The sequence below is a fragment of the Ochotona princeps genome, chromosome 9 (assembly GCF_030435755.1).
Source record: "Ochotona princeps isolate mOchPri1 chromosome 9, mOchPri1.hap1, whole genome shotgun sequence".
Lineage (NCBI taxonomy): Eukaryota > Metazoa > Chordata > Mammalia > Lagomorpha > Ochotonidae > Ochotona > Ochotona princeps.
The window spans coordinates 42,458,734-42,476,227 of NC_080840.1; the positions used below are offsets into that span (position 1 = coordinate 42,458,734).

Here is a 17,494-nt window from a genome sequence, read left to right on the forward strand (position 1 = left end):
GGCCACGCCGCCGGGCCCAGGAGAGATTTACTTTCTAACTGCCTGTAACAGCCAGGACTGGGCTTAGCTGATGCTGGGAGCCAAGTCCAGATTACCTATGTGAGTGGAAGCAACCCAAGTACTTGAACTGCATGAGCCGGAAGCTGGAATTAGGAGACAGAGCTAGAATTTGAATACTGGCACTACAATATGAGCTTGTGAACATTCCAGCCAGCTACTTAATCCCAAACACCTGCCCTGTCAAAAATTTCAAAGCAGAAATGATCTCATATTTCATGTTACACTTAATTCTGCCTAATAATCATAAACTGCTAAATTTAGAAATTGTCTTTTCAGTGCTACAGTTTGTCATGAAATAAAAGTACCTCTTTACATCATATTGTAACCCAGTAGATGAAATTTTTCAAGCTTTGAATTCCTTGTATCTTACACAATGAAAATCTCACTACTTACTGTGCAGCCTGTTTTGACATTGGACTGCTCCATTCAGTTCATTTATTTAAAAACATTTACCAAGTGTCTTCAGTTTGCATGAGCTCTTTACCCTACTTTGGATGGACAAAATGCAGACCCTGATTTTAAAGAATTTAGAATACAGGACAATGCTAAGAGGAGGACTTTTTCAGAAGAATGAAAATATTCTCTGTGCTATCCAACACAGCATTAACTATCTTTTGAGTGTTCAACCACCATATGTGTTAACACAGTTGCATTGCACTATCTCCCACCGTCTAGGAGACAGATCTACAGAGATAAATAAAAGGGATAAAAACTGTGGCTGCTGTTGCAGTTTAAAGAGCACAGTGAGCTGGAGCAGTAGGAGACAGTGACTCAGCTTACGTGGGGGATGAGTCAGGTACAGCTTTGTAGAAAGTATATTGGGAGATTGAGTAGCTGCTGGGAAATGTCTTGGGTTGTTTTCTGTTGCTCGTAACACAATACCACAGACACAGTGACATAGTGGATTAAGCTACTACTTGGGACAACTGCATCCCATATTGCAATGTTAGTTCTAGTATTGCCCACTTGGCTTCTGACCCAGCTCGTTGCCAGTGAACCAGGGAATCAGTAGATAATTCCAGTACTCAAATACCTGCCACCCAGGAAGATCAGATGGACTTCTTACCCCTGGTCTCACAGTCCTAGTTGTTATGTGGCCACTTATGTGGCCATTTGGGGAATGAACCAGTAGATGGAAGACTTCTCTGCTGTGTCTCTCCTGTCTCTGTCTCTCTCTTCCCTTTACAAATACATAAATAAATGTTTTTTTTTTAAGAGAAAAAAAAAGAATGGTGAGTTTCCCACAAGAGAAATGAATGATCAGAATATTAAGTTGTAATGTAACCTGATGTTTTGAGATTTCAAATGGTTTATTCTCTTCCTTAAAGTGATTTTAGCAATAATCTGATTCTTTTTTTTAAATTAATTACATTGCATTATGTGACACAGTTACATAGATACTTGGGTTCCCCCCACCCCTCCCCAAACCCTCCTCCCATGGTGGATTCCTCTACCTGTTGCATTACCACAGTTCAAGTTCAGTTGAGATTCTATAATCTGATTCTTAAACAAGAATTCATAACACAATGCGTGTGGCATAGACAAAATGAAAATGAAAAAATTTGCAGGAATGTAAAACATAACTGAAATGCTATGGCTTGTTTAGAATACAAAAAACAACCCATAGAGCTTTATGAAATCGTTTTTACCTTTCTGATATGCCTTGTGCACTATTATCATATACACATACACATTGTAATAGATAAATAGAACAGTCTAATAATTGAGTGAGTTACCTCAGAAAGCAATGAACTTTTTGAGGAAAGTCAGGATAAATGAGCATCTATAATACAGGGGGAAAAGCAGATATAAAATGCAAGAGAAATTATGATGTAATATCTGAGTTAGCTTTTAAGTCTGTCTATGGGCTTGTAACTGAAGGAATGTGATTGCAATTAATGTAAAAGATAAAATTTTATCAAAAATAGTAATCATGTTCTGAATGTGCAATACATTTAAAAAAATATATTCTAGGGGTGGGGCCTTGCAAAAATATATTTATATTCTAAATTTCATTTAAATCATATAAATCTATTCTCCTTAAATAAGGTATCTTAGGAAAAACAAATGGACATTTGGCTGAGAAATTACTATTCAGCACAAAAATATATTTCAAGACTCTTATTGGCTAATTATTTAATAATTTCAGCATCAAAAGAAAGAAAATAGTCGATTACCACCCACTGAGTAGAATAAGAACCCCTATGTGTGAATCATAAGCAGTTAAGCAGAAAGGCAAGTAAGGAATGAAGGCAGACGGGCAAGGAAGAAAGAAGGAAGCCATAGAAGGAAGGGAAAGAGGACAGGGAGTAGGAAGGGAAGGAGAAGAAGACAAAAGAGAAGGCAGAACTCTTTTCTGAGAAGACAGCAAACAAATACAAAACAAATACACACACAAAAAAGTTTCAAAACATTTTTCAGGTATCAAGGTAAAAGCTTAATTCAAGCCAGATTTATTGATAAATGCAGATGTGTGAATGAGGAGCTTGGTGTACTTAAGATAGTCTCAAAGTATCTTCCTACAAGAACGTTGGTGATTAGAAAGAAAAATAATAGCTATTCATGAGAAACCAATGAACACCTTAACTAAGTGATCAAAATTAACACAAGAGGCAAATGAATGGACAACAGTACCTACAGGTAAGACATCCTGAGGAGGAAATGATGTTACTTACACATAATTCTAGCCAAAAATGCACAGCCTGAAAGTATGAAAAACCATCAGAGAAACCCAAAATGAAAGACACTCTATTAAATAATTGGCCCATGTCCTTCTATGATATTGATGGCTAAAGACTAAGACTAAGGGACTGTTTGAGACTTCATAGAATTCGTAAGACACTAGTATGAAATGAGACAAATGATCTTGAACTGGACCTGTTCTAGAAAGAGACTGCTATTCCAACCATCACTGTAATAACTAAGACACTGGGAAATCAAATACATACTTGGTAGAAGTATGATATTAACCTTACATTTCCTAATAATAACTATTGATAACTATTCTGTGGATGTGTAAGAGACTGTTTCTAGTTTCAGAAAAAAAACCCCACACAAATACACATGACATAGCAATCTACATATATCTATATATAATACATACAGAGAATGGTAAAGTAAATTACCAAAGTGCTAACTATTGGGAGCTGTCTGTATCACTGGGTTTTGGTGAATTTGACTGGTTTAGGTACTTCATGTAAGTGGACTAATGCAGCCATCAAGTTTCATATATCATATTTTTGTCTTTTGTTAAGACTGAATAATTCTCCATTTTATTATGAGCAACATAATTATATGGTAAATTTAATATTACATATAATGTAGCATATGTTATGACGGTTTATTGTAATTCAGTTAGGTGATACATTAATATAACAACATGAATGCATATTTTATTAAATATTACATAGAAGTATATGTTTAATATACAGTGTAACATTTAAATATACATATATGAATAAATTTGAAATTTATAAGATATTTTATAACTATATATTTTTTTAATTTCTAATTTATTCTTTTTTTTTTAGCTTTGTTTTATGACACAGCTTCATAGGCTCTGGGATTCCCCCAACCCTTCCCCAAGCCCTCCCCCCAAATTGGATTCCTCCGTATTGTTACAGCAGTACAATTCATAACCAGTCATGATTCCTTCATGGCGGGCATGGACCATGCAGAGAGTCCAGCATCTTATTGTTCAGATAAATTCAACAGTTTCATTGGGAGACCATCTGTGGTCTGAAAGTAGAGCTGGCAGGATATCATCTCCTCCAATGAGATTCCACTACACAACTTCAACAACCATTTACAGCATCATGAAGTTAATTGACATGGTATTGAGTGACCATTATGTTAGAAAATGCAAGTTCTTAACCACATCCTGCGACTACTTCATTGACATTTCAATTTTAGTTTATATACAACCAGCTGCTATACACCTTAAAATGGCTATAGGGTACTATTCAGATGTCTCGTGTCTATTTTCATTTTTATATTTAGCAGCTTATAGTATTCAAGTGTGATTTGTACTGAACTTAGTGAATTTAGGATAATCCAATCAGGCTTATAATTCTAACATGCCATATGTTAACAATTAAGGAGCAGAACAGTTTTAGGAGGAGTGTGCAAAGAAATCTTCAATACCTTAGTGAGGAGTAACTAATCTCTGTGTCCTACCTAGTATGGTATATGGGAGTCCAAGCTGTTTCCTGTCTGTTCTAAGCTTTCCTTATTGGTCTCTATCTTTCTGATCTAATTTTGGGGGGTGCTCTGGAGCGACCCTGATGGTCATGGCTAGAAAGGGTGGAGATCAAAATTTGTAAGATATTTTATAAATATATTTTAATATATTAACTCACTATATGTTTATAGTGTGTTATGAAAAATTAAATAAAGCGTGCTCACTTTGGCAACACATATACTAAAATTGGAATGATACAGAGAAGATTAGCATGGCCCCTCTGCAAGGATGACATGCAAATTCATGGAGCATTCCATATTTTTGAAAATAAAATAATAATAATAAAATAAAGCAATATTGTTCATACATTCATCTGTTGATAGTTGCTTTAGTTGCTTCTACCTTTTTGCTATTTTGAATACTACTGCTATGAAAAAATATCTGTTTGAATTCCTCTGTTCATTGAAGTGGGGAGGTTTATGCCCAGGAATAGAACTTCTGAATTGTATATTATATTATTTAGGAACTACCAGACTGTTTTCATTCATTTTTATCTTTAATGTAAACATTCTGTCTCCTAACATATTTGTACATCACACATTGGTTGTTGGCTTACATGTAATAAGTGACCAATAAATACAATTAATAATGATTAAAGGGGCCCAGCGTGATGGCCTAGTGGCTAAATCCTCACCTCACAAGTGCTAGAATCCCATATGGCCACTGGTACATGTCCTGGCTGCTCCACTTCCCATCCAGCTCCCTGCTTGTAGCCTAGAAAAGCAGTAGAGGATGGCTCAAAGCCTTGGGACCCTGCACCTGCATGAGAGACTCAGAAGACTTCCTGGCTCCTGACTTCAGACTTCAGGTTTCAGATTGGCTCAGCCTGGTTGTTGCGGCCACTTGCGGAATGAACCAACAGACAGAAGATCTTTCTGTCTCTCCTCTCTGTAACTCTACCTTTCCAATGAAAATAAATGTCTTTTTTTTTTTTTTAAAGATTTTATTATTATTGGAAAGCCAGATATACACAGAGGAGGAGAGACAGAGAGGAAGATCTTCCATCCTTTGATTCACTCCCCAAGTGAGCCGCAACGGGCCGGTGCTGCGCCAATCTGATGCCGGGAACCAGGAACCTCTTCCGGGTCTCCCACTCGGGTGCAGGGTCCCAATGCTTTGGGCCGTCCTCTACTGCTTTCCCAGGCCACAAGCAGGAAGCTGAATGGGAAGTGGAGCAGCCGGGATTAGAACCGGCGCCCATATGGGATCCCGGGGCTTTCAAGGCGAGGACTTTAGCCGCTAGGCCATGCCGCTGGGCCCAAATGTCTTTTTTTTTTAAATAATGATTATGAATGCAGCTGATATGCATGCAGAATTGCACACACTGTAAGTCATTTACCCCTAAGTGACTTCATATGATAATATACAATTCTTCAGTCCTTCTTTCTCCTATGTAATCAGCACTGTATTAAAGCACTGGTCTGGATTATTGCCCTGAATCTCCAAAGCAGCTATTACTCTCATCTCATCTTATGCTTTGGGAACAATCAATCACTTGCCCAAAGTCACACAGCAAGTTGCAATTGCAGAGCCAGGACTCCAATTCAAGTAGTCTGACCCCATGGCCCATAGATCAATCACCATTATGCATTTTTCTGAATTTACTTTATTTCTTCTAAAAAAACAGGCATGGAGAGATCTCTCATCCAGAGGTTCACCCCCAAGTGCGTACAACAGCCAGCAGGACTGTGCCTGCCATGAGGGTGGCAGGGACCTGACTTCTTGAACCATCACCTGTTGCTTGCTAGGGTGTGCGTTAGCAGGAAGCTGGAATTGGGAAGTAAGCTAGGATTCACAAGCAGGCACTCCAGATAAGGGGCATGGGTGTCCCAAGAGAAAACTTAACGACTGCACCAAATACTCGCCCTGCAGTAATATTACTATCTACTATGTTATAATATTCTGGAAAACTTCATATGAATGAAAAGAAGTAAATGATTGTTTTAGATGTGTTGAAAGTTTGGCTTAATTCTGTTTGCATTTTGAAGTTCTAATTACCAAACTGATAGCAGTAGTAGAGCAGTAGTAGAGCAGATTGTTAGTCAAGGAAACTATTCTGGTTTATCGGAAATCATCACAAGGTAGCAAAGTTAGCTTTTTCTTAGATGTTCAGTTTGGATGTTATTCCCTGAACTTTTCACTGGACACTTGTAGCATTTCAGGAGACTGACTGTACTTCTTTCTGGGCGTAGCTACTTCTCTATCTTTTCATTCCACCGTGTCTTCTCTACTCATTTCTGTTAGCAGGAGAGAACAGTGTGGTAACAGAGACATGGAATATTTAAATCCTTTGGGGAAAAATGGAAATACCCCTGTGGTTCCTTGAAGGGTGGCAGGCAAGATGATGAAGTGTTCAGCCCACATCCAGGGCAAGGAGACACCTGCCCTGAGCCGGTCACTCCAAAAAACGAACAGCTGTGGTCTGGCGGTCACGGCCATGGCTGCACGCCACTCCCCCCACCCCACTCTACCTTGCTGAGCCCGACAGCCTGTCATCATTGCCATCATCACTATTTGTTTCACACTATTGACAGAGAGATGAGCCACCTGGTCACTTACCCTGTGCAGAAAACTGCCATTTCCTCTCTCTCACGTGGACAAATATTTACTAACTTTGCAGACATCCAGGTGTAGCAGTTCCGGAGGCAAATAGCAATGAGATGGGCCGACACCAGCAATGACAGGGAGGGAAAGAGCAATGGGCGCTCTAGGATGCCCATTCTGTCCACACAGGCATAGAGAGGCTGCTGTCGATTCACCCCTAGATAATCAATCAGTCTTGAAAAAAAGCTTGGCCCCAAGATAAGTGTGGGCTTCCTGTGATCAGCATCAGTACCTTGGGATGAACAGAGAAGGAAAAAGAAGAAAGAAGTAGAGAAGACAGCAGATGAAGACTGCAGAGAGAATAGGAGGGAAGTTGGTTACCGTGCTGGCTGAGACAGGAGGCACTTCCTTTCCCTGACACTTCCAGGCCTCCGGAACAGGACTTGCCTGCCTGATGTGAACTTCAATATAGAAATCGCAGAGGTCATGCAGAGAACAAGCCACATTTTGGACTACTTTTGGAGGCACACACATAACTGTAAGTTAGAGTCTAGAGCAAGAGAAAGGCCAGAGGTGCAAAAGATGCATGATTAAAAGTCAGGGGCAGAGCTTGCTTCAGCAGCACATATAATAAAGTTGGAAAAGTCAGGGGTTAGCAAGCATGTATTTGACCCATGCACTGAGGCATCCTCAGCGAAATGAAATGATGGTGTTTTGAGCTGCATTTCAGAAAGGCAAGGACCCGCTAGACAGGAAATGACAGACATCCATTGAGGTCCTGATCCCAAATCCTACCCACACTTCCACGGTCTTCACTGCCATGTAAACCCAGAAGCAGCACGTGTGGCTCCAGAACCAGTCCTTACAACCAAGAGCATAGGGTGAGGAGCCAGGAGGAGAATCAGGGAGCAGGGCCGGCCTGAGGAAGCTGACAAGAAAGGCCCTGAGCCAGCTCCAGCTGTGGGAGCAGATTTCACATCCATTGTTTTGCCTTTATTGCTCAGTCTCAGTGTCTATCATAGACGGAAATGAAATTGGTCTGGAATGGTTTCCTCTTCCCACAGCCTTCTTGGCCGCTTATTGATAGATGACTTTTAAATATAAGGTCCCTATAGATAGAAAAATTAAGCTGATCTATGCATTTATTTCCCCAAATAGTTTTTTTGTTTGTTTGTTTTAACATGAGAGACAATATATGTGTCGTCTTTTTCAGTCCTCTAAGACTTCCTTATCAATGTACAGTCTAAAAAACATGACTTGATTTCCCTGGGTCATCTGACCAGGTCGATCTGTTGGAGACATTTGATCAACAGTGTGTGAGCTGTCAAGAGCTCCACTTCCCTTCCTCAGGGTCCCAGCCCCTGGGCTGACTGATGGCAGCTTGCTGTTTTTAGACAGCTGGATGCGCATTAGCGGGGGAGAGCCAGTCCTGTTGGGGACACATGCTCACGACTCCCTTGGGCCTCTGTCACAGAATTTCTGTTCGCCCAGAAGGTTCATCTGTGATTGTGGTTTGGCTTTTTGATTGTGATTCAGAAACTGCACGCATTTCTTTTGTTTTCTTTTTTATCTTAGTCTACTGGGATTTCAGACCTAGGAGACAGCAGGTTGGTATCTTGCTTTTGCCATGGTCTTTCTCTGTTAAGTGTAAATATTTTCGTGGCCCCAGGAACATCTCTTTAAAGCACTTTCCAGTTTCCTTGTGAAACTTGAGCCCTGTGATTTGTTTTTTGACACATTCATTCTGCTCTTATCTAAAGGGTGTGGAAGTAAGTTCACACTGATGGTCTTGATTGTCCTTCAGACCATGAGAGCTGTTAGCTAGATGATGGCTTTTTTCATTTCTCAGAGAGGAATTTATACTTCCTTATACTGACATCTGATATTTCATTTCACTTCTAGTAACCTATACAGTAGTTCTTATAACCTTCCTTGGATTTTTAAATATGAGGGCACTGGCACATAAAGAGCAGAAAGTTGGAGTCAAGACTACACCTGACAGACTGTTTTATGGCAAAACACAGGGGACAATGCAAGGGAGAGAGAGGAATTGGGAGGGGGGAGAGGGAGGAAGCCCTATGCCTGCAAAATTGTAGAACAGAAAATACCAATGAAAACAAATAAACAAAGAAAAAACAAAACACAAGAGTTTGTAATACACATATCATTTAAAAATACATTCCTCAATTTAATTAAGATCAATTCTGTTGCTGATTATAGTAAATGATAAAAGCATAAACAAACAAATTATATGTAGGTTGTAACCTGAAAAACAAATATGTATATAGATGAGCGCACTGGGTTCCAGGCACATCCAGCAGTGTGCCTTATTCTGGAGCTAGACGTGGAGCTCATTCCTACCCTAAGAATCATGCATCTTGTGGACAAATGCTACTTTCTCTCTTTATTTTATGTTAAAAAAAAAAAAGTGTTGTGTGTGTGTGTGTGTGTGTGTGTAGGGGTTTTTTTGTTTGTTTGTTTGTTTGTTTTTTGTTTTTTTTGAGAGAGACAACAAATATCCATCGGCTGGTTCACTCCCTGAACTATCTGGAAAGCCAGAGCCAAGAGCCTGGAACTCACCCCAGGTATCCCCCGTGGGAGGCAGAAAACCCATTACTTGAGCTATTACTGTGCTTCCTAGGATGTAGATTAGTAGTTAGCTGTAATCGGGAGCCACAGCTGGGTGCTGAATCCAAGTGTTCTGACGTGCTGACATGGATACCTTAGCTACTAGCCAAACGTCTGCTTCTATTTCTCTTTTTATTTTCTTTAACAAAATTCATTTATTTCAAAGGCAAAGTTGCAGAGAGAGTTTTCATTCACAGATTAACTTCCCAAATGGCTACAACATCCAGAGTTGGGGCCAGGCCAAAGCCAGGAACTCCCTTGTGATTAGTAGGGTCCCAGCATTGGGGACATGTTCTACTACTTTCCCAGGCGCTAATGCAGGAAGCTGGATTGAAAGTGAAATAGCCAGAACTCAAATCAGCGCTCATCCAGGCTCTTGCATTACAGCTGGTGTTGGCTTAACTCATACTTCCCACTTCATATATAATTTTTTCCAATTTGTAAAAGTTAGATAAAACAAACCAATTTATCTGAAAATGATTATTTCACGCTGAATCTTATGAAGTCATTTTTAAAAATTCTTAGCCTAAAAGATTCTATTTTCTTGCTCAAGAATCATTCTTTCTCACTCAGAAACATCTTTTCACTGGAAGACTTTGGCACCTGCTGTCACATTGGAACACTGGGACAGGAACAGAATTTTTGCACTGTTTATTATCTGGTGAGAGTTTTTAGGGGAAAATGTCAACATAAATTTGGAATTTCCTGACTTCTGCAGACTTGAGTTATAATCTTGACATGACTAGAAAGGAAATCTTTAAAAAAAAAAATCTTAGAGTGTTTTATTGTGGAAATGTCCTCAAACATTTTCATCCCATTTTCCCAGAGAAACTGACAGTCTGGGGAGGGGAGTCACAGGGAGACAGAAGAAAAAAACCCCAAGCCACATCCTTGAACTCTTTTGTGTGTTCAGAACAATGTCCCGTTAAAATCAAACAATATTGCTGCTAAAAATGTCTGAAATAGTCCTTGGTGAGTGTATGGGCCCACTAGAAGAGCTCTGTGAGAGGGGCACTTGGCACAGAAGTGGTGAGAGCGAGGGCCCAGCGCTGATCTAGGAGGCAACAGGGCAGGGCAAGATAGGATATCTTTCCAATAAGCTTGTCATCAGCCCCTTCTGCCTGGGACTTCAAGTTCCAGCGTGAATACCACCACTGCACCCAAGTGGAAAACAAAAGCCCAGAGGGGGAAGGCTTGGGGGCAGGGGTAGGGTGGGGGAGTGGGTAAGGCTCATAAAGAAGAAGTCATGAAGTCTGGCTTTCTGGCCAGATTTCCTCTGGAAGGTGAGGTGTGGCCAGCTCTGTGTATGTGGACCGCCTGGGAGGGGACACACACCCTGCCTTCAGACGGCAGGACCTCAGCCTGGCCCTCGGCCAAGGAGCCAGACGCCAGGCCCGGGCTCTCAGCAGTGGGAGCGGTCGCTGGGTTGCGGATACAATGGTATTATCTCAAGCCAACCACGGCTGCAGAACCGCGCGGGGCTTCCTGTCCTTGCCTTGCAGCACAAACTGTCCGATCTCCAACTGCTCTCGGACACGCTGGCCCGTGCTCAGCCAGCAGGCTTGCTGTATTAATGTCTGAAGCCACTCTTCCCTGGGAATTGCAGACGCTGCAATGCCATAATCCATTGTATTTTTAGGGTGTTGGCGGGGTGGGGGGCGGTGAGGGAGTAACACGCAAGAGTTCATGTAATGTAGGCAAAGGCAAGAAAAGTAGAAAAGTCTTAAGTTGATTTATCCAGGTCCTTTATTTTAATGATTTTTTTTTCACTTTTGAATTCCAGGGTTTTGTTTGTTTGTTTGTTTGTTTATTTTGCTTTTGGTGGGCTTCAGTTTTGTTTTATTGTCCACAAGGAAAGCAAGGAGGCTACTACAGAGAGGAAAAATCTGAGTGAATGTGAGGGAGCGCTTAGATTCCCTCACATGTGAGCGAGCTTGCGGTTGTTCACTGTATTTCGGCTGGATTTGGTTTAAACTGTTACGGTATGTTGAAACTATGAAGTCTGCTAAAAAGACATTAAACCTGGGTCCTCCAAATGTGTTACGAAGAAGAGTTGGGTGAGCATGCCCTCGGACACATGGGTTTGATATTCTTGGCTTTGGAATATTTCAATGAAGTTGTTAAGCATATGACTCAGTCTTTAAACTATGTGTTATGCCAAAAAAACTGAACATTTGTAGTACTCTGCTCCCAGAAGTCAGGGGCTTACTCCAAGAGTTACCAGAAATGTTCTTAAACCTTCTACTTCCAGGTCAGGAAGTTTTTGGTAGAATGTTGGCTTTTGGCCTGAGTGGGGACTTTGCCTCAAATGATGCTACTCTCAAGGAGGCTTCTGGGGGAAGTCAGGACCAACTAGTCCCCAGGCCTGTGATTTGTGCCTCGTGAGATTTCCTGTTGCCACAGCACAAGCCCCAGTTTTCATTACAACCGCATGTCGATTGATCTAAATTGTGTGGTTCTCGGTTGAGCCTGTGTGCACCTAACTAGATTGACTGCGTCAAACTGAAGCATGGACATCCCTTTCTGATCCTTGCTTTTGTGGAAGAAGCATGCTTTTCTGGCTGCAACCAGTAGTGTCTTGGCAAGAACTTGGCAGCCAGCTCTGTACACAGCCACCTCAAGTATACAGAGAAATAGAAAAGGGTGATATCACAACTGCTCAAATACTCACTAGTCAAGTGCCATAGCGTCTGAATGTGTTAAGAGATTCACTTTTCATTGAAAAAATGGTAGATGATGACTGAGTCCCAGGTTGGACCCCTTCTTCCTCTGCCCTCCTTGTACACAGGTAGCCGCTCTGGCATTTGTGTCCGTGTTTGCCAGGGTAGATGCTTTTCAAGCCCTCAGAGTCATGTAAAGGCCAGATAAACAGACAAGCTTTTGGTGTTTCAAACCCCAGTCATGTCTGCATGTTTCCAAATACATGTTTTTATGTGCAATAGATAAAATATATTCTAATGTAAGTAACTTTTTGATGAGTTTTTGAGATATAGTTTATATCATTCTATTCCCATTTTAAATGTACAGTCCAGTGGTTTTATGTGTATTCCCATAGCTGCACCACTGTCACTACAGTCAGAACATTTTCATCATTATCACATTTCACCACTGCCCTACAATAACCCCTCCTGTATCAAGTAACAGTCACTCTCCTTTTCAACATCCCACTCCCAGGGTATAAACCACTGATATATTTTCTGATGTTTAAAAAAAAATGGCTAGCCCTATCATTTCATGAAAACAGAATCGTCATACAATATGTGACTTTGTGTCCAGCTTCTTTCACTTAACCAATTTTTTTTGTTACAGTGCATCCATGTGTAGAATACAATGATTCTTTATTCCTTTTTATTGCCAAATAATGTTCCATAGTATGGAGTATCTCATTTTCTTTTTCATCCGTTGATGATACATGTTTAGGCTGTTATGAACAATGCCATCAGCATTTCTGTGTGTTTGTGTGAATATGTCCGTTTTGTCTTCGGTGATAGTTATCTCAGGGCGTATGAAGAGCTCATGAAGATTTTGACTTGCATTTCTGTGATGATTACTTGCACAGAATATTTTGGCATGTACCTTTGCTTATTTGTCTTTTTGGAGAAATGTCCATTTCATATAATGTGTCCATTTTAAGTAAAGTTATTTGTCATTTTTATTATTGAGATATCAATTCTTTTTTCAAGTTTTATTTTTTGTGCCTGTAATGTACATGATATCAGGTTACAAAGGGTTCAAAGTGTAAAAACTGAAATCCTTAGCACCTTGTTTCTTAGAGAAAATACTGCCAGATTCTTAAGTGTCATCCTATAGATATCCCATGTAGATACAAGTGTATGTTTGTCCCCTTTGGCACAAACTGTGCCAAAGCACATGACACAAACCTCATTGCTCTGCGATTTTCATGTATCAACATATATTGAAAATCATTGTATGTTCACATATAAGCCTATCATTCCTCATTACAACTGTGTAACATTCCACTCTATAATTTAATAAACCCCATATTAGCGATTGCTTAGGTGGTTTACAGTCATTTAGTATTCATTTCATTCTTTAATGAGAGATACTATTTTTGTTTTTAAAATGTTTCATTAATTGGCCCTGTGCAATGGCTCAGTGGCTAAAATTCTCAGTGACCAGGATCCAATATGAGTGCCAATTCATATCCCAGTACCCCATTTCCCATCCAGGTCCCTGCTTGTGGTCTGGGAAAACAGTACAAGATGGCTTAAAGCCTTGGGACCCTGCACCTGCGTGGGAAACCCAGAAAAAACTCCTGGCTTTGGATTAGCTCAACTCTGGCCATTGTGTCCACTTGGGAAGTGAACCAGCAGATGGAAAATCTTTCTTCCTGTCTCTCCTTCTCTCTGTGAATCTGCCTTTCCAATAAAAATACATCAGTCTTAAAAAAATGATTTTTCATTTATTTATTTGAAGGGCAGAGAGACAGAGAAAGGGAGAGACCAAGGAAAAAGAAATTTTCTGTCTTCTGGTTCAGACCACAAATGGCTACTCCTACCAGGTTGGGCCACGCTGAAGCCAAGAATGAGACCTTTGTCCTAGTCTCTCATGTAGGAAACATGGGCCTGAATAACTGGGACTCCATGTGCTGCCATCCCAGACACATTAGCAGGGAGTTGGATCAGACGTAAATCAGCCATTTATTCGAAACATCACTTTGACATGAGATGCCAGTGTCTCCAGCAGCAGCATAACCTCCTGCTCTACAATGCTGGCCCTGGTTGCTGTATTTTTTATGTGAGTGCATATAGATTCTATACTATTACCTTTAGCAAGTATATAAGATATTTTATACATTAACTGTACAATTATGATAAATCAGGAGAAACAATAACTGAGTCAAAAGCTGTGTTTTTCTAATTTTGATGATTATCTCTGATGGGATGCACAAATATGTACTATCATTAATAGTGCCTTTCTGCACCATTGGCTACCACTGTTTAGTCAAAACAAAAATATGTTTTGAATTGTCACACAATAATTATATATACTCATGGGGTACAAAGTGATATTTCATACATGTATATAACAAATCAAGAAATTTATTATTTTCATTATCTCAAATGTTATCATTTCAGTATAGGAATCCTTTACATATTCTAGACATTTTCTGCTATCAGATGTATGATTTGTGAATATTTTCTCCAATTCTATGAATGTTTTTTTGATTTTTAGTGATCTTTTTGCTACATAACCTCCTGTAACTTTTTAAAAAGATTTATTTATTATTATTGGAAAGACTGATACACAGCTCTGGTTTGCTCCCCAGTTGGCCGCAACGGTTGGAACTGTGTACATTTGAAGCCAGGAGCAAGGAGCTTTCTCTGGGTCTCCCATGTGGCTGCAGGGTCTCAAGGCTTTGGGCTATCCTCAACTGCTTCCCCAGGCCACAAGCAGGGAGCTTGAAGGAAGGTGGAACAGCCAGAATATGAACTGGAGCCCATATGGGATCCTGGGCATGCAAGGTGAGGATTTAGCTAGTAGTCTATTACACCAGGCCCCTTCTATAACTTTTCTCCTATAGCTTTAACGTCTTGTAGCTTTTAATATTATTCCATTAAAAATGGAGAACATGAATTCATTAACTTCACCATCTGTATAATACTTAGTAGTATAAATTTTAAGGATTAATGTGTTGATCTATTCTACTGTCAGTAGAAATTTGGACTGTTTACAACGTTTGACTGTAACAGACAATGCCAGGTGAACATTGTTGTCCATGTCTCCTAGGACACATTATTAAGTGTCTGAAGCAATATACCTGAGAGTAGAATACCTGGATCCTAAATATGTACATTAAAGCAGTTTGTTAAGTATGAGCAAATTGTTTTTGTTTGTTTACCAGTGGTACACAGCTGCTAGATAGTTTGGTCTGGGAACATCTGTGCTAACCTAGACATTTAAGCTGTGTTATTCAGAGGGGCACGCAGTCAGTACTCACTGATGTCTTTTTCTTTTTAAGATTTATTTTATTTTTATTGGAAAGTCAGATATACAGAGAGGAGGAGAGACAGAGAGGAAGATCTTCTGTCTGATGGTTCACTCCCCAAGTGGCCACAAAGGCTGGAGCTGAGCTGATCCAAAGCCAGGAGTCTGGAGCCTCTTCTGAGTCTCCCACACAGGTACAGTGTCCCAAGGCTTTGGGCTGTTCTGGACTGCTTTCCTAGGTCACAAGCAGGGAGCTGGATAGGGAACGGGGCTACCGGGAAATGAACCGGCATCCATATGGTATCCTGGCATGTGCAAGGTAAGGACTTTGGCCACTAGGCTACTGCGCTGGACCTATCACTGATGTCTTTAACAAGTGGCCTTATTGATTACCAAGCTATGGCAGCCTGTGAGGGAATTGATTGGTTATTTGTAACACAGATTGTAATTTATCCATTCTAACAGTTATATGTTTGTGTGGTTTGATAGCTCTGGAGACTTCCACATAGAAGAGTATGAAGAACTTGGTGAGATATTTGTAGGGTTCCTCTGTGCAGTTTTAGGCTGTGTTACATCATTGGTGATCTAGATTTTTTTGAAGTAGAAGCATATTTTAAATATACAATATGAACTTTTTGCTGCTGATTGATAAAAAGTTCTGGAATTTTTAAATACAATCCATTTTGAAAACTCTTTATCCTCCAAAAACCCTATAAAGGTTGGAAAATTACCATTTCCAATCTTTGTCCTCAGTCTTCACTTTTTCTAGTCGCAAATAATCCAATTCCTTCAGTTTTTCTCATACACTTGCACTCTACTTTTAAATATCAGTGTTTGCCGTAAGATGTAAAAAATATGGTATATATTTTTGTAAAGCTTGCTAAACTGATTTCACTAGAAGGCAAGATCAAAATGGAGACCACCGTGCTGTTCTGATGAATATTTTTAACAGCTAGGTATATCATCAAAGTTATAAATATAAGAAATTAATGTATTTTTAGTAGATAGGGAAGACAATAAATAGCAAGGAGACTTTTCCTTCCTTTTTTAATCAAAAGGATACTAAGAAGAATTTTAACTTGGTTGTGACATCTCTAAATTTTGAATATACAAATTTTCTTTAGTAAAATATCTCACATGAATGTTGACTTGTTTTGATGAGTATAAGCTCAGCCTATAAAGTGAAACAAATAAAGAACTTTAGTAAAAATTAGCATCTTTCTAATAGGGAAAAATCTTTACAAATGCTGTATTCCTTATTTTGCATAAAATGCTCTTTCTGGGTATATTTTAACAAATGGATTCTCTCACAGAACATTTATAGTTAGCACCAAGATCAGCTTTTCATATATAAAGATACTTCAAAAATTTTATGAAAAAATAAATTTTAAACGATTTTTTTGTTGCAAAAACTTTTGTAATTCATGCATGCAAGAGTATCTTCAAAAAGGTCATGGACATGGACATGGACATGGACATGGACATGGCTTAAAAGATGGGCGGGGATTTCAGTTTCTTTTTGTACCAAGATACACTTACCTGAATTTTTTTGAAGTACTTTCATGTAAATTCCACTGTTTACTCCTCACCAAAAACCTGGGACACAGGGTTGGGGACAAACACAACCTCAATCATCCAACCCTTTCTGGGTCAGACCAATCCACCCACCCACATGGAAGACCTGGATTGGGCTAGTTAACATCAACCACCACTGCCAGCTGCCTACTATGTGCACACGAGGGCTGGACCTGCCAGGCAGGGCTGGACCACAGTATCCTATATAAATGTGCCTTTCCAATAAAAATAAATAAATCTTTAAAGAAAAGGAAGGCTAACAAATACATTTTTCGCCTAATCCAGAGAACTTGTCTTTACATAACCTGAATATTTAATTTGGGTATTCTTAACTTAAATGGAAAAGTCCATGTTTAAGTAAGTAGGGTATAAAACTTATAATTAATTTTCTTTTTATTTTTTATAATTAAAATTTCTCTTACTTTAAAACAAATTTATGTATTTTTATTGCAAAGTCAGATATACAGAAACGAGGAGAGACAGAGAGGAAGATCTTCT

General features: G+C 39.6%; 1 long non-coding RNA gene and 1 other non-coding gene across 4 annotated transcripts in view; both read left to right on the forward strand.

Moving 5' to 3' along the window:
- The first annotated feature begins 4,456 nt into the window (after window positions 1–4,456).
- Window positions 4,457–4,563, forward strand: LOC118757531 (U6 spliceosomal RNA). Its single transcript, XR_004995243.2, has one exon. It is a non-coding gene; the product is annotated as a U6 spliceosomal RNA (small nuclear RNA).
- A 5,481-nt stretch (window positions 4,564–10,044) lies between these two features.
- LOC131481142 (uncharacterized) overlaps window positions 10,045–17,494 on the forward strand; it is a 53,121-nt gene continuing 45,671 nt past the window's right edge. For all 3 annotated transcript variants that reach the window (XR_009246076.1, XR_009246077.1, XR_009246075.1), the window contains exons 1-2: window positions 10,045–10,133; window positions 14,763–14,958. This is a non-coding gene — a long non-coding RNA (uncharacterized LOC131481142). The remainder of the gene's footprint in view (window positions 10,134–14,762; window positions 14,959–17,494) is intronic.